The sequence below is a fragment of the Ovis aries genome, chromosome 13 (genome assembly GCF_016772045.2).
Source record: "Ovis aries strain OAR_USU_Benz2616 breed Rambouillet chromosome 13, ARS-UI_Ramb_v3.0, whole genome shotgun sequence".
Lineage (NCBI taxonomy): Eukaryota > Metazoa > Chordata > Mammalia > Artiodactyla > Bovidae > Ovis > Ovis aries.
The window spans coordinates 1,313,103-1,339,147 of NC_056066.1; the positions used below are offsets into that span (position 1 = coordinate 1,313,103).

Consider the following 26,045-nt stretch of genomic DNA (forward strand, 5'->3'; position numbering starts at 1 on the left):
GCAGGATCTAGTATAGGATTCAGGAAGGTATAGCCTGAGGTCAAGCCTGACCTATCACTTGTTTTTATATAGTTTTATTGAAACACAACAAACCCATTTATTTACATATTGTCTATGGCTGCTTTCTCTGGACATAGTTGAGTCATTATGACATAAACCATATAGAGTACAAAGCCTAAAATATTTACTCTCTGGTCCTTTGTTTAAAAAAAATTGCGGAATCTATCTTAATTCACAAATAGAGGGACTGGGCTCAGACAGGAGCAAGGACACTTAACTGATAAGAGGAGGAAAAGTGGAGTCCATCAGTAGAGATGCTGGTAGGTAGGGAATGATAGAGGTTTTCTGGCTGCCTCTGTTTTCTCGGTGACAAAGGGGATAGAAGTCAGTAGCTAAGGATAAGTAAGTTTCCTAAGTAACTTTTAAATCCTCAAGACTTTTTCTGCACCAGTCGGTGAATTTCTTTAAAGAGCTGGCTGGTGAGGACTTGGCTAGTGGTCCAGTGGTTAAGACTCCATGCTTCGAGTGCAGGGGATCTGGGTTGAATCCATGATCAGAGGACTAAGATCTCACATCCTGCAGAGTAACTAAGCCCATGTAACTAAGCCCATGTAACTAAGCCTGCAGAGTAACTAAGCCCAGAGTAACTAAGATCTCACATCCTGCAGAGTAACTAAGCCCATGTAACTAAGCCCATGTAACTAAGCCTGCAGAGTAACTAAGCGCAACTACTGAGCCTGCACGCAGCAACTAGAGAAGCCAGGTGCTGCAATGAAGACCCAGTGTAGCCAAAATAAATAATTGAAAGAAAATTATATACAAAAATGATCTTACTGATAAGGTTAACATGGACTGCAAAAGACAGATCATCTACATCAACCCAAAATCTATATCATGTGAACAAGTTAATCATTTATCAGGTCCATGCAAATTTTTCCATTGGTCAAAGAGTCTGAAGACAAAATAATTTTCTTCTTCCTGCCCAGTGTTAGTGCCTCTTTCTAATATTCTGCTTTCCTTTGAGGTGGGAGGTGACGCAGAGGCATCTAATTCTGCTACTTCTCTCTGCGGTCATGCAGCCTAAACACCATTGTGTGGGTTGGAAAACAGATTGCTCTGAACCAGGGGCAGGATTCACAGAATTGCAATATGTTGGTGTTTACTATCAGGTCTCAAGGATCCAGTGGGAAACCTCTCTTCATCAAAAAATTTCAATAAGAAATGGAATCTGTCTCATAATTAGTGAAGAATCTCTGTGTGCAAAGGCAGCAGAAGTGAAGCCTTCCCTATTTGGATTAAGAAATCTAAAATTATTTTCTGCATGCCTTCCTCTGGGTTCAGGTCCCTTTCCATGGCTGGGTCCCTGGACACTCATCCACCTGCCCATTTCCTATCCGAGATCCTTGTTCAGTGCATTATAATAGCGAGATAGCCCATCACCCCAAGAGACAGGATTCAGCTTTGGCATGAATACTGGAGTGGGTAACCATTCCCTTCTCCAGGGGATTTTTCTCAACCCAGTGATCAAACCTGGGTCTCCTGCATTACAGGCAGATTCTTTACCATCTGAGCCACCAGGGAAGCCCAAAGCTTAGATGGATATTGCCAATTTTCCAAACTGTTTGAGTCCGGTTTTTAAATGTTAACTCCCTCGGGCAAAAAATAAAAAAGTTTAATAGAGGATCTCTGTTAAATTGTTAGCTATTGAAGTAGCTGTCACAAAATAAATGAGCTGTCCAAAAAAATGTTTTATATACTGACATCAGCCTTCAAGGTATATTTTAGAATTTGGGGGTAACATCTGTTACTTCAGCAGGTATGAATATCATAGAGAGTCTAGTTCAGTCATTTGGGAAGTGTCATCTGGAAGCTTGCCTTAACTTCATCCACACCGGTTGGTTCAGTTCAGTTCAGTTCAGTCGCTCAGTTGTATCCGACTCTTTGCAACCCCATGAATCGCAGCATGCCAGGCCTACCTGTTCATCACCAACTCCCGGAGTTCACTCAGACTCACGTCCATCAAGTCGTTGATGCCATCCAGCCATCTCACCCTCTATCGTCCCCTTTTCCTCCTGCCCCCAATTCCTCCCAGCATCAGAGTCTTTTCCAACGAGTCAACTCTTCTCATGAGGTGGCCAAAGTACGGGAGTTTCAGCTTTAGCATCATTCCTTCCAAAAGAACACCCAGGGCTGATCTCCTTCAGAATGGACTGGTTGGATCTCCTTGCAGTCCAAGGGACTCTCCAGAGTCTTCTCCAACACCACAGTTCAAAAGCATCAATTCTTTGGTGCTCGGCTTTCTTCACAGTCCAACTCTCACATCCGTACATGACCACTGGAAAAACCACAGCCTTGACTAGATGGACCTTTGTTGGCAAAGTAATGTCTCTGCTTTTCAATATGCTATCTAGGTTGGTCATAACTTTTCTTCCAAGGAGTAAGTGTCTTTTAATTTCATGACTGCAGTCACCATCTGCAGTAATTTTGGAGCCCAAAAAAATAAAGTCTGACACTGTTTCCACTGTTTAACCTCTGTCCAAATATGTCACAAGCTCTCTGAATTTCCTAACTAGCTCCCACCTCTCTTTCCGCATCCTGCTACCCTCTCCCATCGTGTTCAAATCCATGACAGGTCTTCTCTGTAACTACCTTCTACCTCCTTTTCTAGAATTCTCTCCTTTTTCTCCAACTCTGTGTGTCTGTCTGCTAGCAATGATCCTTAAAAAGCCTCAAATCTGATCAGACTTCAAATCATTTCTGTGGCATTATTACCTACAAAATGAAGTTTTCTGTCTATTTAATTGTCATTCATTTAGTGAGTAAATATTCTTTGAAGGCCTAGTAAGTGCCAAGCACTAGGGAGTTACCAGTGGTGAAAACAAACATAGCCTGCGCCCTTAGGAGCTTCTGAATCACCACCTGGACCCCAGCACCATTCCACCTCAGCAATTCCTAACCACTTGCGATTCCTCCTGCCTTCATAACCTGAGTGCATTCAGACTTACATGCTTTCCTGGATGTCCTTTCTCCACTCTGTCCGTCAGCAGAATTTCCAAGCCTCCTTTAGGGACTCACCGTATATACAACTCACCTGTCTCCCCTCTGTCCCATGATTTCCATGAATAACTGACAGTTTCTTCCTTTTCTTTGATCGTGCCAGGCCTATTTTCTATTGCATTTATCAACTATAATTATCTGTCACTATGTCTGACACCCTATCCTGGATTTGTGAGCTTCTCAGTGAGAAAATATAGTTTAGTCATTTGTGTTCCCAAGATCTATTTTAGTCTCAACTGATAATAGGTACCCAATAAATGTGTCTTCGGCAGGGAAGAGGAGGATGTTTAAAAAAGGAAAGAAGAAAGGAAAACAGGAGAGTTCAGGAATGGAAGGACCAAGAAAGGAAGAGAAAAGCTTATGGGTCCTTGAAAACAGTTAATAGCTCATGGAATATTATAGAGCTCCAGAGACTTTGAACATCATGTGCTCTAATCCCCTTATTTTTGAGTTGAAAATATTGAGGCCCTTGAACTAGTTGTTCCAGATTTCTTGCTCTGAACATGGGCCTTTTCCAAGGTCTGCCAGGATGCCCAGTGGCTTCCACCTTCTTCGTCCTTCCAAGCACAACTCAGAGTCACTGTTATTGTCCCCCTCCTCCTCTGCCCATCAGTTACCACATTTTTCTGAAGAAAAGGAAAAATATCTTCAACTGGCCAAATAAGTTGAGATGGTTCAGGGAAAGGAATAAGAGATTGTGCCACAAAAGGGGCGGTTTTTAGGAAAAAGAAACTATAGGCTACTAAATGAAATAGAAAAGAGAAAGAGGGACTAGTGAATGGTCCTGCCTCAGTCCTCTGACCATCCTGATAGAGAACTTGATTCCTCAAAAACTTTCCACTTTTCTTAGACTTCCCTCCAAATTAATAGTATAGATATTTAAAAATAACTTCAAGAGACATGAAGTTCATATATTTCTTTTTATTCTGGGGACATATATGTTGAGATAGAATTTTCAAACACTAACAGATTTTTTGTACACAATTAAGTCTATCTCACTTTCTTTTTGAATTTAGCACCAACTTATGGTGGATGAGCAGTGGCTATAAGTTGGACTTTTTAAACAAAAAATGATGAAGAAAAAGAGAATAAGGTACCATATATTCTTTTCAGCAATATACTTTGGAACATAATGGAAAACTGTGCTGATCTCCTTGGAGGTAGAATATACATGCCAAATATATTACTGTATTGAATATATATTGCTTTTTACACGTGTGAAAAGTTAGCCCTCTGGGTTATTGTGTTTCATAAGATCTTCATTCACTGGCATTCTCACCTTCTCATATTAATAAGACATACCTATGTCATCTCAGGATATTCCTCCATCCCGTCATAAATAAGGCCCAGGTTCTTACCAGGTCCATATATCGCTCTGTTAGTGTTAGGGTTTGATAGTCATGGGTGTTCTTTTTTGGAAAATGAGATCCACCCCACATTTTGCACTTGAATTTTGGATGATTATGGGGCAGATAAGGATATATATTTTAAACTTCTAAATTGTGAAAATGTCACCTGTTTGGAACACACATATAAAGGTTTAAAAGTTCAAAGTCACCTCCTCCCCCAAGAAAACATTCATTTTAAAAAAAGGAGGGAGAAAAAAAGGCAATTCAGAAATTAATCTCTTCTTACATCCAAATAAGAACAACCAATTGCTATCCTGTTGACTGTGGCAGAAATCATACCTACCCACCTTCCCCAAGTGGCTTTCCTGATTCGTTAAAGGAGAGCTTCTTTTGAGCCAGGCAGGGTTCAAGGGTGCCACAAAGAGAAATCAATGCCCAACTTAAGGGAGGATATATATTCTAAGACTCAGAAATAATCATGATTTCAGACTGTGGGCTACTGCGTGCAAGTCTGCTTTTCCCCAGGAAAAATTTAGAAACTGATTAAGCAGCAGCATCTTCCCTTTCTTTCCAGTCACCCAATAACACAGAAATACGCTGCTTCCTCATTCCTCTGCCTCTCTGGAAGCTGAAAAAGCCCTAATTGTATTTCCTGTGTATCTAGCCTTAAAGAAGGCACAAAAATACTTTTTAAAAAGCTATAATTTTTGGAAAGGAAGAAGAAATCTAAGAAAATTTGGCTTCCATGCCTAATTACTATGGAAAAATACCTGACACCCTTTGAAAGTGGCAGGTTGATCTGTTTCATCTACTGCCTTAATTATTAGTTGTTATGTTTCCAATGCATCAAAATGCTCCCAAGGAATAAGCTGCCCTTAGGAATAATTTTTGTAATTACATACTAATGTATTGGCTATATAATAATAATCATTCACTCATTCACTTAACAGATACTTCATTGCCTACTCTGTACCAGCCACAGTTTTGAATGCTGGGGATAAAATAAACAGACAAAAATGATTGTCTTCATGAAGCTTACTTAATGGTGGGGGAAGGGTGATGATAAACAAAATAAATAAGATGGTAATAGGAGCTAGGAAGGAATAAAGCAGAGAATGGAGATTGGAAGCATTTGAGGGGATACATATTCCAATTTTAAATCAGTTGGTCAGATACAGTCACACTAAGACATGGTGGTCTATGAGGGAGACCTTGCAGATGCTGGAGTGTGTCAAGGGGTCATCACAGAGGAGAGTGGTGCTGAGGCAGGTGTGACCTGGCACACTGGTGGAGGGAGCGATGAGCAGGGAGAGAGCAGCGGGAGAGCCTGGGTGTGTCGGCAAGTGACCCAATTAGCGGTAGGTGGCCACTGTGAGAATGATTTTACTCTCAGTGACAGAAGTATTACATTGTTTTGAGCAAGTGATGGATTTGGGCTGACATATTTTGACAGGATTGTTCTAGTTCCTCTGTTGAAAAGCTGTAAGTACGGGTATAGAAACAGAGATAGGCAGAGCAGAGGGCCTGGAATAGAGTGGTGAGAGATGGTTAGGTTCCTGATACATTTTGAATATGAAGCCAAAAGATTTACTGAATGAACCAGATACATGACATGAGGGAGAGAGCTAAGGATGATCTCAGAGGTTCTTTTAATTTAATTTACTGAAGTAAAGAACCAGACATTCCTATCTGGGAAGATCAGAAATTTGGTTCTGGACACAAAGTTTAATATAGTATTAGCCCAAAACAGCAAAACAAGCGCAAGTATGACATCTTATCTCTCTTGAGGTACTGTGAAAATAATGATAAAGGAACATAAATACACAATGATGAAGAGGACAAGATAGGTCACTAGGACATGACATATTTCACTAAGTTTGCAGGGGGTGGAAAATGAAGAGATGTCATAGTAGAGAAAACCACAGTCTGGGTTATATAGAGAGTAACAGATGAGAAAGCCCCTGACCTGCTCAGAAACAATCAAGAGATGCTCCAGGCTTGAGTTCTACCAGCCCAGCAGAACATGGAGTAATATGTGGGAGTGAAAAAAACAGCCTTTCATTCCCTACTCCTGATCCTCATATAGAATAATCAATAACCAGTTACTTTCTGCATCAAAAATTTGAGAGGTGTGTCTTTTATGAAATTGAATAAATGATTGAAAAGTATCATTGTGGGTAGCACCGAAGTTCAGGATCCAGAGTAAAGTTCTTCTCATTCTAACATTTGTGGATACCACACCATGGTGGCTGGAACCCACATGCTCACTGGAAAAGAAGTCTGCTAGCTGGTCAACCCCACTCCCATGCTCAGGGCTCCCAGCCAGCACTTCTGTTGCCCCATCTAAGATGGGAACTAACAAATTATCCACAAGCTATTGAAAAAAGCTACAATACTGATTGATAAGGAATGCAAAGATGAACAGAAAATAGAAGTAATAATAAAGTGAAGTCGTGCTGCTGCTGCTGCTGCTGCTGCTGCTGCTGCTGCTGCTAAGTCGCTTCTGTCGTGTCCGACTCTGTGCGGCCCCATGGACGGCAGTCCACCAAGGCTCCACCGTCCCTGGGATTCTCCAGGCAAGAAACTGGAGTTGGTTGCCATTTCCTCCTCCAATGCATGAAAGTGAAAAGTGAAAGTGAAGTCGCTCAGTTGTGTCCAACTCTTCGCGACACCATGGACTGCAGCCCACCAGGCTCCTCAGTCCATGAGATTTTCCAGGCAAGAGTACTGGAGTGGGGTGCCATTTCCTTCTCCAGGGGATCTTCCTGACCCAGGGATCGAACCCAGGTCTCCCACATTGTAGGCAGATGCTTTACCGTCTGAGGTACCGGGAAAGCCCCATTAGTATAATTAAGTAAACAGTTTAAAAAAAAACTAGGAAGTATCTTCAGAGAGAATATATTTTACCCTTAAGAAAAGAACAAGATGCTATGAAAAATGGGTAACAAAAATAAGAAATTTCTCTTAGAAATAAAATATAAGATAATGGAACAATAATAAAAATTCTCCTGAACTACTGAAAGAGGAGGTGAAGGAAATCTCTCAGAATGTGGAACCAAGCAAAACAACAACAATGAAGGCAGCAAACAAACAACTAGAAAGTGACAGATAAAAAAAGGGTAGGAAAAGTGAAAATATAAGAAATACAGGTATAATCAGTCCAGCTAGGGTGGTAGCCAATGAAAAGAGAAAGCCGAAGAGAGGAAAATATGAAAAACATAATATAAGAAAATAAGTTAGAGCTAAAGGAAGGTGTATTCTTGAGGCTGACATAGGAAGTGTAGGATTGGAATAGGTTCAGAAAATATGAGTAGGAAGCTAGAAGATATTGGAGAAGGCAACGGCACCCCACTCCAGTACTCTTGCCCATGGACGGAGGAGCCTGGTGGGCTGCAGTCCATGGGGTTGCTAAGAGTTGGACACAACTGAGCGACTTCACTTTCACCTTCCACTTTCATGCATTGGAGAAGGAAATGGCAACCCACTCCAGTGTTCTTGCCTGGAGAATCCCAGGGACAGGGGAGCCTGGTGGGCTGCCGTCTCAGGTTGCACAGAGTCGGACACGACTGAAGTGACTTAGCGGCAGCAGCAGCAGCAGCTAGAAGATATAAGATAAATGCAAATGGCTTAAGTTTCTTCTCCCTAAAAGAAAATTAAGGTTGAAAAAGAGATAGATGTATAAGAAATGCATTATTTAAACTCAAGCCATGCTGAGAATATCAGGATTTTCAACAATAGAAGGAGCAGTCAAAAAAGATCCATATTGTCTTGGTATTAAGAATGTTCTCTTTTGAAAGTCATGTAGTTCATGGTGTTATAACTACAGCAAGTAAAATAATAAAAGTCTAATATATGGCCCAACAGAAAAGTATATTTGCTTTTTATACAGTCATGTAAATTTTTATTTTTATTAGTTTTAAACTTTTAGAATCAATCTATATGCAAAATATTAAAGTCAATTATGGATACTGGATAAGACAAACGTATTTCAGCTTTGACAAGTTAGAAAGTAAATTTAAACAAGAATCAGAGGTGACAAGATTTGCAGGTAAATGTCCTCCTTTCACAAACAGAGAAGCCAAATGATACTATCTTTAATTGGTGGATTACGAAGTGGTTTGAGTATGTTGCTTGAAGTTATAGTGATGGGGAAAAAGAAAACTAGTGATAAGAATTCTATCAGGAGGAAGGAGAAAGGGGAGATGGGAGATATGGTAACAGATTTAAAACCTCATCAACCTCATCAGTGCAGAGTGTGTAAGTCAAAGAGAGAAAGACAAATACTGTATATGAACACATATATATGGAATCTAGAAAGGTGATACCAATGATCCCACATACAGGGCAGCAAAGGAGACGTAGATGTAAAGAACAGACTTTTGGGCTCAGTGAGAGGAGAGGGCGAGAATAGCATTGAAATATATACATTGCTGCTAAGTCACTTCAGTGGTGTCCGACTCTGTGCGACCCCATAGACGGCAGCCTACCAGGCTCCCCCGTCCCTGGGATTCTCCAGGCGAGAACACTGGAGTGGGTTACCATTGCCTTCTCTGAATATATCCATTACTATACGTGACATAACTGGCCAGTGGGAGTCTGATGCGTGAAGCAGTGCATCGGGAGCCTGTGCTCCGTGACAGTGTGGGGGGATGGGGTGGGGAGGGAGGAGGCTTCAGGGTGGAGGAGACACGCATACCTACCGCTGATTCATCCTGATGCATGGCAAAAATCATCATAGCGTGGTAAAGTAATTACCCTCCAATTAAATAAATTAAGAAAACCTCATCAACCAGAGTGAAAATCAATAGTTAAGTCTTAAAGCCAGTCAATTAAAAAAAGCACTGCAAATATATTATTTATAAATATGAAAGAAACCCCACAAAATTTAAGAAGAGGAATGCCTGTGCCACTCCAGCTATTTGTGTCCCCAGCAGGAAGATGACAGGACCCCTACATCAGGAACCACACTTTCCCAGAGCCTCTCAGTAGACTCCTGACGGCATGAGACTCACCATGTGCCACCTTGCCACTCTCACTGCTGGAGACATTGGGAAAAAATAGATTTTTCAGTTATATTTTCTGGCCTGAATAATGTCAGGTTTCACTCAGGACAGAAGGAGGAAATGGAAATTAGGTAGCTCTCAGCAGGGGGTTCCACAGCTAGACAGTGGCAGAGTAGGGTTCTGAAACCCAATGAAATATATGTTTAAGTAAACTAGTAAAAGCATAAACAGTATAAGAGTCAATGAGAAGCATTAAATAAACAGGTATTGGTAGTGTAAATTTAAATCAAAAGATAAGCACAGATTGTGTTTAAGACTCACCCTTCCTTAGCCTTCATAGGCAGTGAGAATTGACCAAAAGTGAGTGAGGCCATCAGAACCAAGGACGAAGACTAGTCATCAGAGAGAAAGGACTAACAGGTGGAGTCAATTACCAAGGGCCAAATACTCCTTCATTAAAAAAAGAAGAATCTGTCTCGAAAAAAGTTTTAAAATAAACGTGATGGTGGGCATAATTAAGTTTATTTAAAACAAATTGGTTTCCAATTGAGAAAATTATATTTTAAAATTATATGTACTAAGTTTTAATGAGCAAGTACCTGTGTGTAGTTACTAATCAGTTTCATGGAATGCAGTTTTGATTTTGTCAAACAAATTCCATTTAATGAAAAGCAGCACCACTTAACTCCCAAGAAATTGTGATTGCTCCTCTTTTTCCAGCCTTGATATGCATCTTACTAAAGAAATTAGCTGTTGTTTTTTTCTTTTAAATTTTTTTTTCATTTGATCTCCTCAAATAGACTTGCTTAAAAAATATAGTATCAATTATAAGTTCAGAACCTGGTTATATACATTTTTATTGTCTACAATACATAATACCTTGGTAAATGCAATCAGAGTAGTAATTTGCATGGATACTGCTAGGCTTAGGGTTCATAATAGCAAATGTTTCTGTAAAAGTGAGATGAGCATTTTGGACAGAACCACTTCAAGAATATGGTGGAGTGACGCCATGGAAACAGAGCTTTGGAAATTTCATCTGAGACATTTGATGGACATTCTCTCAGTTATACAAATAAACAATGACTCAGGAACTAGCTGGAGAGAGAGGTGGATATCTCCTCAGCTAATGTTCAAAAATGCATGAGACTCACAGTGATACAACTGAAAACCTTTCATCATGAAACATAACCAAACCAAACATTTTTCTCTTTTTCCACTCTGTAGCAAGTATGTTGCTCTTTTCCCCCCTTTGAAGAATTCTCTTAAGATTTTTTTCAATTTGCTGTTACCACATTAAGCTTTTCCCATTGCTCCGGAGAATGCCAAAAGGTTTAAGAGCAGGATTAGGGATATACTAGACTATTAGCTCTCAAAGTGTGGATTCTTGTATCCATATCTTGAACACTGCACTTGAACACTGAACTCTTCCTTGGTCCATCAGGGTACCATTTATTACAGTGTGCTTCACTTATCCAGGGAAAAATAATTGAGCAACAAGTCTTCAGAAAGCAGCCCCAAACAGAACAAAGCATAAAGCACGTCTATGAAGCCAATGCAGATGCTCTAAGCCCTAAAACTAAAGCTTCTGTACTTTATTAGTTAGAAATCGCTACACACAGGACTCTGAGTTCTTATAACCTATTCTAGCACAGTCCATGGGGTTGCTGAGAGTTGGACATGACTGAGCGACTTCACTTTCACTTTTCACTTTCATTCATTGGAGAAGGAAATGGCAACCCACTCCAGTGTTCTTGCCTGGAGAATCCCAGGGATAGGGGAGCCTGATGGGCTGCCGTCTATGGGGTCACACAGAGTCGGACACGACTGAAGCGACTTAGCAGTAGCTGTAGCAGCACAGTTCAAATTACAATAGGAAATGCGTGAAGCTATTATCCAAAACACCAGAGCAAACCATGGTGGTTTAATACTTATAGCAAGGGAGACATAACAATTAATTTCACAAAGCATGAATTATATGGCATGGATGTAACCCCTTTCATTTACACATTCATCCACTCATGCAGTCAACTCAGGTCGTCAAGTGCATATCTATTTCTTGGGATAGAAAAAGAATGGTTACAGAGCTATGAGATCCCGCACAGGTTGTGGGGATACCCATATCCTTTTTTCCACCTGCTTTTTCATACACTCCCGTGAACGGCTATATGCAGTGTTTCCTATACTCTTCATGCTTCTACTCACTGCTTCTCGTCCAGGCCCAATGATCTGATTCTCATGGACATCCAAATGGATTGTTCTAGAGGTAGAGGAACCAGGCAGAGACCTTCCCCAGGATTTTTCATACTGGAAGTAGGAAATTAGTCAGACTCTGTAGTGATGAGAGGAGCCATGTGTGACAATTCTTGGTGCAATTGGTGACTATGGAGAAGAAGGAAGAAAGTAATGATATCAGGAAGAGAGAGAAGTGAAAAAGCAATGAAGAAAGTCTTTCTGGCATTCAGGCCCCTGGTTCCTTGTGATCTTATAAATACACAATTTTTTGCTGCAGTTTGTCTGATGTTTCCTCCAGTTACAGGAACGATCCAGTGTCCTTGGCAAATTCTCATATTTCCTAGGCTAATTTGAGCTGTGGTTTTGGCAACTATAGACTAAAGATATTTGAATCACATGGTCTGAAAATCACTATGCACCTTTCCCTTATGTCATTTGAGTAATATGATTTTTCTAGTGTCCCAACTCTGATAATATTGGGTTGTTATATGCTCCTTGGTTTTTGTTTTGTTTTGGTAATTATATTTGTATCAGGTAAACATTTTGAATGTAAGATATAAGATCATCACTGCCACCTAAAATAGGGGAACTGTATCAGAAATTTTGCCCAAATTCTAAATACTCAATATAGACCCATAAACTTGGTTACTACTCAGACAGTCTTTTCTGCTTTTAATGAAAGTCTTTGCAGCTCATATACCATCTTTCATGATGAAAACATTCTTTACTGTGCCATTAAGACAAATGCATGGCAAGATGAATTCTGATGCCTGCCAGCAGGTAAGAGAAGCATGCTGAGCCAGGCAATGCAACCCTGAATGAGCCATGCATTGTTCTTTCTTACTCAAATCCCAACCTGCTGCCTGCTGATGAGCAGAAGTAATGGAAATGACACCATTATCAATTATGGCAATAGGAGTTTGCCAACAAACTAAAAAATAATGGAAAGCTATTAAAATTGTTAGGACTTTCATATATCTCACAAATATTAAAATATTCCATTTTAAATTATTATTTATTCCAAGAATCTTTTATTTAAAAAAATAGATTGATGTTTCCAAATAAGGTACTTTGAAAATACTTGCTTTTAGATTATCATTTGTGACTCCTTTTATTTCATTAGGGTAACCATTGGCTCATAATTGGTTATATTCAATATATACAGAGAGATTGATTGAGTATTCCTTTTAGAATGTTTTTATTTCCCCAAAGATCTCACAGAACAAATACATGCTTCTGAGGACAGAGTTCACACTCTGCCTTTTCTTTGTAACTCCAGCTGCTTGGTATCAGGAGCCATAAACTGGCAACCTGGCATGACACGATCGTAGGTGGTATTTACAAGATGTGTCTCTGTTTTTGTCAATAAGACTGAGACTATCACCCTGTGTTTGAGCACAAACCTCAAACAAACAAAACTTTCCTTCTTTTAAAGACAATAAGCACAGATAACCAAAAGAAAAATGAATGTTAACAGGAAATTTGCAGAAAAGATAAAGTGGAACAGCCCTGACAGGAATTAAACAAAGCCAACCAGACAGGTAAATCAGTGATGACAATTCAGGCCAACCCAAGGTCCCACATTGCGTCTATCAGATTTGCAAACATTTTCTGAAAGGCTGATAATAGCAAGTGTTTTTTAAAATGTAGGAAAATACAAGCTCTCCTACATTGCCAAAAGGAACATAGAAGGTCCTTACTGCTTTGGTGAGCCAGCAGCGGCATCTGGTACTGCTGAAGATGCCGCATCCAGAGAAAAGATCACGGTAGCAGTTACCCAAGAGAAACCTCTGGGTGTGGCTTGAGGCAGCAGGAAGTTGGTTTGTGCACATAAACCACGTGTGTCCATCAACAAAAGAAAGGATTAATAGAGAGTAGCTGAACATTGTGAAACAATTGTTAGTAACATTAAGCAAACACATAAGTCCCGTGGCAAGAATGACAGAACTGAAACAACTGTAGAAATAAAAGCATAGTAACTTTGTGAAGCAAAAGGCAACGAAAAATGGGAAAGGTGTACCAAACTGAATGCAGAGTTCCAAAGAAAAGCAAGGAGAGATAAGAGAGCCTTCTTAAGTGAGCACTGCAAAGAAACAGAGGGAAACGGTAAAAAGAGAAAGAGTAAAAATCCCTTCAAGAAAACTGGAGATATCAAGGAAATATTTCATGCAATGATGGGCACGATAGAGGAGAGAAACAGTAAGGAGCTAACAGACGCAGAGGACATTAAGGAGAGATGGCAAGAATACACAGAAGAATGATGTAGAAAAAGTCTTAATGATCCAGATGACAATGATGTGGCCATCCACCTAGAGCAAGACGTCCCAGAGTGTGAAGTCAAGTGGCCTTAGGAAGCATGACTACAACTCACTGGAAAAGACCCTGATGCTTAGAGAGATTGAAGGCAAAAGGAGAAAGGGGCAGCAGAGGATGAGATGGTCAGATAGCATCACTGATTCGATGGACAGGAATCTGAGCAAACTCTGGGAGACAGTGGAGGACAGAGGAGTCTGGTACACTGCAGTCTGTGTGGCAAAGAGTCGGACGTGACTGATTGACTGAACAACAACAACTTTGTGACAGGTTTGGAAAATTTAATAGTGTCAAGACTGGGATCTCAGTAACGACTCTGGGGTGAGGGAACTGCAGAAGTCATCTTACAGAATACATGCATTTAAGCTCCAGAAGAAACTCCATGACAGGTGATTTTTAGATCTGTTTTCTCTAGTTCAGGCCTCTGTAGTCCTCATCAGGAGAAGAGATTGATCCTAAGACAGAAAACTTAAAGAGCTTCAGGATTTAGACAGCAGGGGCTGAACCCAGCTTAGTGGTAATCATCAGAACTTTGCCTTTGAAAGTTGAAATACAAATCCTCCAGATTAAATAAGAAGCCATCCTTCCAAAGCTATACTAACTAGGGCCCAGCACTGGATTTATGAGACACTGCCAGTGTAGATAGATCCATCTATCCTGAAGCAAAGACTATGTCATAATCTCATGATAAGCCAAGGCTGCTCTAAGCTGCTTTGGCCACACTTCTTAGCCACATTGTTCTTAATACAGCTGGAAGGGCTTTTGGGTTATTCTAAAGCTAATAGCCAAAATAATTTCCTTCTTTGCTTGGGAAGCAAGTAGACAAAGATTAGAGTAATGCTTCCTAAGTCAAGTCCTGGAGCAGGTTGCTCCTCAAAGTGCTGCCCCTGGCCCAGAAGAATGCTTAAACCTTAACATGCATGAAATATATACAGGTTTCTTGGGAAAATGCAGAGTTTCAGTCAGATGATTTGGTATGGAGCTTAAAGTCCAACATTTCTATCAAGTTTCTGGTCAGGGCTGTAAATCCTCCTGCTTCCAGCATGGCCCTCCCCTGGGATAAGGATTCTCTTCCTCCAGTCCCCAGCATCCGCGTCCGCATCTGTCTACACAACAAGAATCATTGTTTAAGTGATCTGTGTGCATGTGGAAGTCTGAGAAGGCTGGTTCCAGAACCTGTGTGAACCAGTTCTCCGATCCTGTGGTTACCCATCTCCCACTTACACAGTGTAGTTACTTCCGGTACACAAACAAACCTCCTGGAATTTGTTATCCTGCTGCTGCCCATAGCAATGCTCTGTCCAGATCCCCTCCAACTGATTCACACACAACACCTCTGTGGGGACTAGCTTAAACTTTCAACAACCTGCACCATGTCTCTTTGTTGGCTGTGCCCTCTGGATACCAGAACCCCCTTTGCTATGAAGGAAAGCAGGAAAGGCCTGGGGATTGCCATCCCCTTCTGCAGCCATGACCCAAGACTGACAGGCACAGTTCGGTTCAGTTCAGTCACTCAGCTGTGTCTGACTTTGCGACCCCAAGGACTGCAGCATGCCAGGCCTCCCTGTCCATCACCAACTCCTGGAGCTTGCTCAAACTCATGTCCATCATCAAGTCGTTGATGTCATCCAGCCACCTCATCCTCTATCGTCCCCTTCTCCTTCTGCCTTCAATCTTTCCCAGCATCAGTCTTTTCCAATGAGTCAGTTCTTCCCATCAGGTGGCCAAAGTATTAAAGCTTCAGCTTCAGCATCAGTCCTTTGAATGAATCTTCAGGACTGATTTCCTTTAGGATGGACTGGTTGGATCACCTTGGTTGGATCACTCACCCTTACAGAGTCCAAGGGACTCTCAAGGGTCTTCTCCAACACCACAGTTCAAAAGCATCAATTCTTTGGCACTCAGCTTTCTTTATAGTCCAACACTCATGTCCATACATGACTACTGGAAAAACCATAGCTTTAACTAGATTGACCTTTGCTTACAAAGTAATATCTCTGATATTTAAATATGCTGTTTATGTTGGTCATAGCGTTTCTTCCAAGAAGCAAGTGTCTTTGGCTACAGTTAACATCTGCATGTGATTTGGAGCCCCAGAAAAATAAAGTCTGTCACTGTTTCCATTGTCTCCGTATCTATTTGCCATGAAGTGATGGGACAAGATGCCATGATCTTAGTTTTCTGAATGTTGAGTTTTAAGCCAACTTTTTCACTCTCCTCTTTCACTTTCATCAAAAGGCTCTTTAGTTCTTCTTCACTTTCTGCCATAAGGGTGGTGTCATCTGCATATCTGAGGTTATTGATATTTCTCCCAGTAATCTTGATTCCAGCTTGTGCTTCATTCAGCCCAGGGTTTCTCATGATGTACTCTGCATATAAGTTAAATAAGCAGGGTGACAATATACAGCCTTGACATACTCCTTTCCCAATTGAGAACCAGTCTGTTGTTCCATGTCCAGTCCTAACTGTTGCTTCCTGACCTGCATATAGATTTCTCAGGAGGCAGGACAAGTGGTCTGGTATTCCCATCTCTTTAAGAATTTTCCACAGTTTGTTGTGATCCACACAGTCAAAGACTTTGGCATAGTTAATAAAGCAGAATTAGATGTTTTTCTGGAACTCTCTTGCTCCTTTGGTGATCCAGTGGATGTTGACAATTTGCTGGTTCCTCTGCCTTTCCTACATCCAGCCTGAACATCTGGAAGTTCATGGTTCACACACTATTGAAGCCCGGCTTGGAGAATTTTGAGCATTACTTTGCTAGCTTGAGATGAGTGCAATTGTGTGGTAGTTTGAGCATTCTTTGGCATAATCAATAAAGCAGAAATAGAGGTTTTTCTGGAATTCTCTTGCTTTTTCAATGATCCAGCAGATGTTGGCAATTTGATCTCTGGTTCCTCTGCCTTTTCTAAAACCAGCTTGAACATCAGGAAGTTCACGGTTCACATATTGCTGAAGCCTGGCTTGGAGAATTTTGAGCATTCGTTTACTAGCGTGTGAGATGAGTGCAATTGTGCGGTAGTTTGAGCATTCTTTTGCATTGCCTTTCTTTGGGATTGGAATGAAAACTGACCTTTTCCAGTCCTGTGGTCACTGCTGAGTTTTCCAAATTTGCTGGCATATTGAGTGCAGCACTTTCACAGCATCATCTTTCAGGATTTGAAAGAGCTCAACTGGAATTCCATCACCTCCACTAGCTTTGTTCATAGTGATGCTTTCTAAGGCCCACTTGACTTCACATTCCAGGATGTCTGGCTCTAGATGAGTGATCACACCATCGTGATTATCTGGGTCATGAAGATCTTTTTTATACACTTCTTCCGTGTATTCTTGCCACCTCTTCTTAATATCTTCTGCTTCTGTTAGGTCCATACCATTTCTGTCCTTTATTGAGCCCATCTTTGAATGAAATGTTCCTTTGGTGTCTCTAATTTTCTTGAAGAGATCTCTAGTCTTTCCCATTCTGTTGTTTTCCTTAATTTCTTTGCACTGATTGCTGAAGAAGGCTTTCTTATCTCTTCTTGCTATTCTTTGGAACTCTGCATTCAGATGCTTATATCTTTCCTTTTCTCCTTTGCTTTTTGCTTCTCTTCTTTTCACAGCTATTTGTAAGGCCTCCCCAGACAGCCATTTTGCTTTTTTGCATTTCTTTCCCATGGGGATGGTCTTGATCCCTGTTTCCTATACAATGTCACAAACCTCATTCCATAGTTCATCAGGCACTCTAAGAGATCTAGGCCCTTAAATCTATTTCTAACTTCCACTGTATAATCATAAGGGATTTGATTTAGGTCTCACCTGAATGGTCTAACGGTTTTCCCTACTTTCTTCAATTTGAGTCTGAATTTAGCAATAAGGAGTTCATTATCTGAGCAACAGTCAGCTCCTGGTCTTGTTTTTGTTGACTGTATAGAGCTTCTCCATCTTTGGCTGCAAAGAATATAACCAACCTGATTTCGGTGTTGACCATCTGGTGATGTCCATGTGTAGAGTCTTCTCTTGTGTTGTTGGAAGAGGGTGTTTGCTATGAGCAGTGCATTATCTTGGCAAAACTCTATTAGTCTTGCCCTGCTTCATTCCACATTCCAAGGCCAAATTTGCCTGTTACTCCAGGTGTTTCTTGACTTTCTATTTTTGCATTCCAGTCCCCTATAATGAAAAGGACATCTTTTTGGGGGTGTTAGTTCTAAAAGGTCTTGTAGGTCTTCATAAAGCTGTTCAACTTCAGTTTCTTCAGCGTTACTGGTTGGGGCATAGACTTGGATAACTGTGATATTGAATGGTTTGCCTTGGAGACGAACAGAGATCATTCTGTCATTTTGAGATTGTATCCAAGTACTGTATTTCAGACTCTTTTGTTGACCATGATGGCTACTCCAGTTCTTCTAAGGGATTCCTGCCCACACTAGTAGATATAATGGTCATCTGAGTTAAATTCACCCATTCCAGTCCATTTTAGTTCACTGATTCCTAGAAAGTCGACGTTCACCCTTGCCATCTCTTGTTTGACCACTTCCAGTTTGCCTTGATTCATGGACCTGACATTCCAGGTTCCTATGCAATATTGCTCTTTACAGCATTGGACCTTGCTTCTATCACCAGTCACATCCACAGCTGGGTATTGTTTTTGCTTTGGCTCCATCCCTTCATTCTTTCTGGAGTTATTTCTCCACTGATCTCCAGTAGCATATTGGGCACCTACTGACCTGGGGAGTTCCTCTTTCAGTATCCTACCATTTTGCCTTTTCACACTGTTCATGGGGTTCTCAAGGCAAGAATACTGAAGTGGTTTGCCATTCCTTTCTCCAGTAGACCACATTCTGTCAGACCTCTCCACCATTACCTGCCCGTCTTGGGTTGCCCCGCAGGCATGGCTTGGTTTCATTGAGTTAGACAAGGCTGTGGTCCTAGTGTGATTAGACTGACTAGTTTTCTGTGAGTACAGTTTCAGTGTGTCTGCCCTCTGATGCCCTCTTGCAATACTTACCATCTTACTTGGGAAATCTGTATGCAGGTCAGGAAGCAACAGTTAGAACTAGACATGGAACAACAGACTGGTTCCAAATAGGAAAAGGAGTACGTCAAGGCTGTATATTGTCACCCTGCTTATTTAACTTATATGCAGAGTACATCATGAGAAACGCTGTACTGGAAGAAACACAAGCTGGAATCAAGATTGCTGGGGGAAATATCAATAACCTCAGATATGCAGATAACACCACCCTTAGGGCAGAAAGTGAAGAGAAGCTAAAAAGCCTCTTGATGAAAGTGAAAGTGGAGAGTGAAACAGTTGGCTTAAAGCTCAACATTCAGAAAACGAAGATCATGGCATCCGGTCCCATCACTTCATGGGAGATAGATGGGGAAACAGTGGAAACAGTGTCAGACTTAATTTTTCTAGGTTCCAAAATCACTGCAGATGGTGTTTGCAGCCATGAAATTAAAAGACGCTTACTCCTTGGAAGAAAAGTCATGACCAACCTAGACAGCATATTCAAAAGCAGAGACATTACTTTGCCGACTAAGGTCTGTCTAGTTAAGGCTATGGTTTTTCCTGTGGTCATGTATGGATGTGAGAGTTGGACTGTGAAGAAAGCTGAGCACTGAAGAATTGATGCTTTTGAACTGTGGTGTTGGAGAAGACTCTGGAGAGTCCCTTGGACTGCAAGGAGATCCAACCAGTCCATTCTGAAAGAGATCAGCCCTGGGGTTTCTTTGGAAGGAATGATGCTAAAGCTGAAACTCCAGTACTTTTGCCACCTCATGTGACGAATTGACTCATTGGAAAAGACTCTGATGCTGGGAGGGATTGGGGGCAGGAGGAGAAGGGGACGACAGAGGATGAGATGGCTGGATGGCATCACGGACTCGATGGACATGAGTCTGAGTGAACTCCGGGAGCTGGTGATGGACAGGGAGGCCTGGCGTGCTGCGATTCATGGGTTTGCAAAGAGTCGGACACAACTGAGTGACTGAACTGACCTTGAGCATTCTTTGGCATTGTCTTTCTTTGGGATTGGAATGAAAACTGACCTTTCCCAGTCCTGTGGCCACTGCTGAGTTTTCCAAACTTGCTGGCATATTGAGTGCAGCACTTTCACAGCATCATCTTTTAGGATTTGAAATAGCTCAATGGGAATTCCATCATCTCCAGTAGCATTGTTCACAGTGATTCTTCCTAAGGCCCTCTTGACTTCACATTGCAAGATGTCTGGCTCTAGGTGAGTGATCACACCATCGTGATTATCTGGGTTGTGAAGATCTTTTTGTATAGCTCTTCTGTTATTCTTGCCATCTCTTCTTAACATCTTCTGCTTTTGTTAGGTCCATACCATTTCTGTCCTTTATTGTGCCCATCTTTGCATTAAATGTTCCCTTAGTATCTCTAATTTTCTTGAAGAGATCTCTGGTCTTTCTCATTCTATTGTTTCTTCTATTTCTTTGCATTGTTCACTGAAGAAGGCTTTCTTATCTCTCCTTTCTATTCTTTGGAACTCTGTGCTCAAATGGGTATATCTTTCCTTTTCTCCTTTTCCTTTCACTTCCCTTCTTTTTTCAGCTATTCGTAAGGCCTCTTCAGACAACCATTTTGCCTTTTTGCGTTTCTTTTTCTTGGGGATGTTCTTGATTACTACCTCTTGTACAATGTCACAAACCTCCATTCATAGTTCTTTAGGCACTCTGTCTATCAGATCTATTCCCTTGAATCTATTTTTCACGTCTACTGTATAATCATAAGGGATTTGACTTAGGTCATACCTGACTGGTCTATTAGTTTTCCCTACTTTCCTTAATTTTAGTCTAAATTTGGCTCATGATCTGAGCCACAGTCAGCTCCCCAGTCTTGTTTTTGCTGACTGTATAGAGCGTCTCCATCTTTGGCTGCAAAGAATATAATCAATCTGATTTTGGTGTTGACCATGTGGTGATGTCCATGGTTGTCTTTTGTTGTATTGTTGGAAGAGGGTGTTTGCTATGACCAGTGTGTTCTCTTGGCAAAACTCTATTAGCCTTTGCCCTACTTCTTTCTGTAGTCCAAGGCCAAATTTGCTTGTTACTCTAGTATTTCTTGACTTCCTACTTTGCATTCCATTCCCCTATATTGAAAAAGACATCTTTTGGGGGTATTAGTCTAGTAGGTCTTGTAGGTCTTCATAGAACTGTTCAGCTTCAGCTTATTCAGTATTACTGGTCAGGGTATAGACTTGGATTACTGTGATACTGAATTGTTTGCCTTGGAAATGAACAGAGATCATTCTGTCGTTTTTGAGATTGCATCCAAGTACTACATTTCAGACTCTTTTGTTGACCATGATGGCTACTCCATTTCTTCTAAGGGATTTTTGCCCACAGTAGTATATATAAATGTCATCTGAGTTAAATTCACCCATTCTAGTCCATTTTAGTTCACTGATTCCTAAAATGTCAATGTTCACTCTTGCCGTCTCCTGTTTGACCACTTCCAATTTGCCTTGATTCATGGACCTAACATTCCAGGTTCCTATGCAATATTGCTCTTTACAGCATCGGACCTTGCTTCCATCACCGGTCACATCCACAACTGGCTATTGCTTTCCTTTGGCTCCATCTCTTCATTCTTTCTGGTGTTATTTCTCCATTCTTCTCCAGTAGCATTCCTTTTCATGATGTTCATGGGGTTCTCAAGGCAAGAATACTGGAGTAATTTGCCATCCCTTTCTCCAGTGGACCACGTTTTGTCAGAACATTCCACCATGACTCATCTGTCTTGGGTGGCCCTATATGGCATGGCTCATAGTTTCATTGAGTTAGACAGGGCTGTGGTCCATGTGATCAGATCAGTTAGTTTTCTGTGATTGTGATTTTCAGTCTTTTTGCCCTCTGATGGAGAAGGATAAGAAGCATATGAAATCATCCTGATGGGAGAGACTGACTGAGGGGGAAACTGGGTGTTGTTTTGATGGGTGGGGCCACGCTCAGTAAATCTGTAATCCAACTTTCTGTTGATGGGTGGGGCTGTGTTCACTCCCTGTAATTTGACCTGAGGCCAAACTATGGTGGTGGTAATGAAGATAATGGTGACCTCCTTCAAAAGGTCCCAGGCACTGCTGCACTCAGTGTTCCTGACCCTGCAGCAGGCCACCACTGACCCATGCCTCCACCAGAGACTTTTGGACATTCACAGACAAGTCTGGGTCAGTCTCTTGTGTGGTCACTGCTCCTTTCTCCTGGGTCTTGGTATGCACAAAATTTTGTTTGTGCCCTCCAAGAGGGTTAGGCACAGGGATCTTCAAACTCCAGCTCCCTTTCTGCTCATCAGTTCAAGTTCAAGTTTTGATAGTGTTCTGCACAGGGAAGGATTACACCAAAATTACCATCTGCAGAGTTTACTTGGTACTTCACCGTTCTGCTTCTTCCCTTCCCAGTCCTGCTCACTTCCTGATATTGTTGCCCAAGAACACTTCATAATAAACCCATTTCTCCTAAATCCTGTCTCAAGGTTTGGGGAGCCCAAACTAAACACATGCTCTTTTTTTGTTGTGCAGTTGTTAAGACGTGTCCCGCTCTTTGTGACTCCATGGACTACAACATACCATGCTGTTTTAGCTCCATATAATATGAACTAACACCAGTACATAGTCAAGGATTGTGTTGTTTCTAAAGTTGTCTTGGTCACTGCTTGAGACCTTGAGTCTTTGATTCAAGCTGGATCAGATCTTCTGCGTACCTCAAAAGGCTACAGGAAATCAGTGGAGTCTAGGAATTCCATACTTGGAAATTTAGATGCTCACATTCTAAGAATGTGATGAAATAAGCTATGCCTTACTTTCTGAATGAGCTGTGGCTGTTCAGTGAATGTGGTGATGATGCAGTCCTTCAGCTGGCTTTATAAAGAACCCATAGAAAGAGCAAAGGATCTAGAAGACATGTCCTGACCAATAATGCAGCCGCAACTCCCAACTATGTGTGGCTGCTGAACCCTTGAAAGGTTGCCAGTGCAAATTACGATGGGCTGTAAGTGGAGAATGCACACCTCATTTCAAAGATCAAGTGCATAAGAAGAAAAGAAAATAGCCCAGTAATCTTATGTTGATTATATGGCAAATAATATGTTTGAAATATTGGGTTAAATAAAATTTAGTATTCAATTTATTTCACCTGTTTATTTCTACCTTTTAAAACAGTGGCTACTGGAAATTTTAAATTATTTGTGCACCTCCCACTATATTTCTGTTGAACTGAATGGAATAGAGGTCTTAGCTTTCAACCTTAAATGTCAGACCAAATTAAATCTCCCTAGTTCTTCATAATATCTTCACTGTACCTATTTCTGGTGTGCAATTGGCCCCCAGTAAATATACAAAATGGTACACTGCCCTCAATTATAAATACTTTTACCAATGCATAAGGTTGCCATAGACTTCCGTGGTGGTTCAGATGGTGAAAAAGAATCTGCCTGCAGTGTGGGAGACCTGGGTTTGATTCCTGTGTGTGAAGATCCCCTGGAGAAGGACATGGCAACCTACTCTAGTATTCTTGCCTGGATAATTCCATGAACAGAGGAATTGGCGGGCTACAGTCCATGGGGTTGCAAAGAGTCAGACATGACTGAGCAACTAAAACACACACACACACTCAAGGTTGCCTTGGAGTTGGAAAAGTCTACAGTTTAAGCCCTAACCTGAAAAACATTGAGTATTATACCAGAAACATATTTTGAAAATCAGTGCCAGTAGTTATTATTCTTAGTTTAAAATAATCTAATCTGAGGACATTTTATTTTAAAGCTATTAATAGTTACTCCAAAGTTTTCCTCTGTGTCCATCAAGTTTACTTCCCTGACAGCTCTTCTGTCCTGCCTTCCCCAAGCCCTCCACCAACAATCTGTAGAGTGCCAACACTTCTCACCTGGACTGTGACAGCTTCATAACTGAGCCCCCATAATTGAGCATGGAGTCTTAACCAGTGGACCACCACAGAAGTCCCCAAACTCTACTTTTCTTGTCTTTTTTATTTTTTCCCAACTCTACTTTTCTTGTTACAACTTCCCTTCTTTTTTCCAATTCATTTTAGGCTACTCCCCATTCTCACTAAATTCTGCCAGTAAGTTATAACCCACAGAATAATGTGAATCTTTTTACAGAACATATAGTGTTGTTATCTGAGATTTTTCTTTGAAGTCCAAGGTATTTCAGGTGATAATTTAAGTGGCTTGATTACACTTATTTGTGCAAAATTGATCTGTGCTTAATGTGAATGTTTTTTGCTTAATTTTATATAACCCCAGAATTTACAAGTCTTCAGGGAAAATTCAGTTCAGTTCAGTTGATCAGTCATAACCAACTCTTGGACTGCAGCACACCACGCTGCAGTCAGTTCTTTTCCAGTCAGTTAGTTCTTCACATCATGGAGCCAAAGTATCTGAATCAGAGCTTTAGATTCAGCATCAGTCCTTCCAATAAATATTCAGGACTGATTTCCTTTAGGATTGACTGGTTGGATCTCCTTACAGTCCAAGGGCCTCTCAAGAGTCTTCTCCAATACCACAATTGAAAAGCATCAATTCTTTGGTGCTCAGCTTTCCTTATGGTCAAGGAAAATTCAGTTCAGTTAAGTTCAGTCGCTCAGTTGTGTCCGACTCTTTGCAACCCCATGACCTGCAGCACACGAGGCTTCCCTGTCCATCACCAACTCCTGGAGTTTACTCAAACTCACGTCCATTAATTCAGTGATGTCATCCAACCATCTCATCCTCTGTCATCCCCTTCTCCTCCCACCTTCAATCTTTCCCAGCATCAGGGTCTTTTCCAATGAGTCAGTTCTTTGCATCATGTAGCCCAAGTATTGGAGTTTCAGCTTCAGCATCAGTCCTTCAAATGAATATTCAGGACTGATTTCCTTTAGGATTGACTGGTTGGATCTCCTTGCAGTCCAAGGGACTCTCAAGAAAATGAAAGATCTTTAATCTAAGGAGTTACATATCTATATTTGAATGGATAGGAGCATCTGTCATTGATAACTATTTGTGTGGCAGTTTATATTGTGCTGACTTTTCTAAACAAACTCAATATTTTAAAATAAAACACACAAAACTCTGCTTAGAGTGTCCCTTTCCCTCCCCCATCACTTGGTACCCCAAGTTTTACCTCAATTATTTCTGTATTACATGATGGCATATTATTTGCATATTATCATAAACCAGGAGGCAAAACACAAAATAACAATAAAAGCTATAGTAGAAGTAACAAAATTAGATGGAAAAGCTGTTGAACGTTGAAGAGGGAGCCAAGTCAACTAAAACATCAGATGATTACATTACTTAGCTCTTATCTCATCTTCTCTTAGAGACTTTTTTTCCAGCCCAGAATGTTGAGTGTTCCAAATCATCATTTGTTATTTTGCTTTTTTTTTTTTTTTTTGGATGCCAAGAGAAATCAGAGGTGGATGGTGTGAGGTAGGGGTTGGGATTAGGGCAGCAGTAAGGAATGGACAGAGCTGAGGGGAGGGAATGGTACTGAGTATTGTGTGACACTGGGACTGCAGCTCATTGAGAGACTTCTAGAACTGTAATTAACATTTAAAGATTCCCTGGTGTAGCTGTTTTGACTTGAGTAGTAAAATAGGAAGATCTTGTTTGCAGATGTGTTGAAAGCACGCATATGTGCTAAGTCGCTTCATTCATATCCGACTCTTTGCTACTGTACAGACTGTAGTCTGCCAGGCGTCTCTGTCCATGGGATTCTCCAGGCAGGAATACTGGAGTGGGGAGCCATTTCCTCCTCCAGGGGATCTTCCCAACCCAGGGATCAAATCTGCATAGGCAGGTGGCTTGTTTACTACTAACGCCACCTGGGAAGCTGTGTCGGAAATATAACTGACTACATTTTAAAATTCTCTATGTGTTTATAATGCAAGAAAAGGAGTGAGACATACTTGGTTATTAAAGGCAATATACCAGTTCTCTTATCTGTAGGTATTTTAAAAAGCAGATAAAATTTTGTTCATGGATAAAGAACATTTCCTTAGGAAAAGAATAGTCATTTAGTGATTTGAATTTAATTATTTCATTTTAACAGAGGAAAAAAAGGGAAAAAACCTTAGGCATACA

General features: G+C 40.9%; 1 protein-coding gene across 2 annotated transcripts in view; it reads left to right on the forward strand.

The window, feature by feature from the left end:
* Positions 1-26,045, forward strand: part of PLCB1 (phospholipase C beta 1) — an 857,274-nt gene that overhangs the window by 565,383 nt on the left and 265,846 nt on the right. The window lies entirely within an intron of this gene.